This window comes from Morone saxatilis, unplaced genomic scaffold (genome assembly GCF_004916995.1).
Source record: "Morone saxatilis isolate NCDOM2014 unplaced genomic scaffold, NCSU_SB_2.0 Contig24, whole genome shotgun sequence".
In the NCBI taxonomy this organism is placed as follows: Eukaryota; Metazoa; Chordata; class Actinopteri; family Moronidae; genus Morone; species Morone saxatilis.
The window spans coordinates 2,719,438-2,719,990 of record NW_023339807.1 but is presented as its reverse complement, the minus strand read 5'-3'; positions in this window follow the sequence as shown (position 1 = coordinate 2,719,990).

Sequence of the window (553 nt, the reverse complement as noted above, 5' to 3'; positions counted from 1 at the left end):
TATAGTTAATACAAACTATTTATTAGAGTGTATTGTACGGATTAATTAAACAATTATTTTTGTAATTTGTTTTGCTATTGCCTGCCCCTACAAGGTGTAAAATGTCAAAATGAAGCAACCTGGATGGACAGTGTTGTGTTTTACAGTGATCAACAGAACCAGATCATCTTATGATCATGTATCAGGTTGGTTGAACACAAAAAAGAATCAAGAACATCATTTTGAAAACACAAACCAATTCCTAAAATGCTCCATGCTGTTTCCAAATGCAAACAGCATTGCTTTTTTTAAATTTCAACATAGGTTTTCTGTTTTTTTCTATTTGTCTTTTTGTTATTGTATGTTCCTGTTATGTAAAATATATCTATTTATTATATTCATGCTTAACCTTTGCGCTTTGTTATTCCTGTATTTATTTATTTATCTATCTTTTATTCGTCATTTAGCCTACTTACTTTAAAATCATCTATCAAAACAATGGAATAGTAGTGGCCTTTCCCACTCTCTATCAGTCTACGAACGCATCACGACAATCAGTCAGGATGGCCGAGCG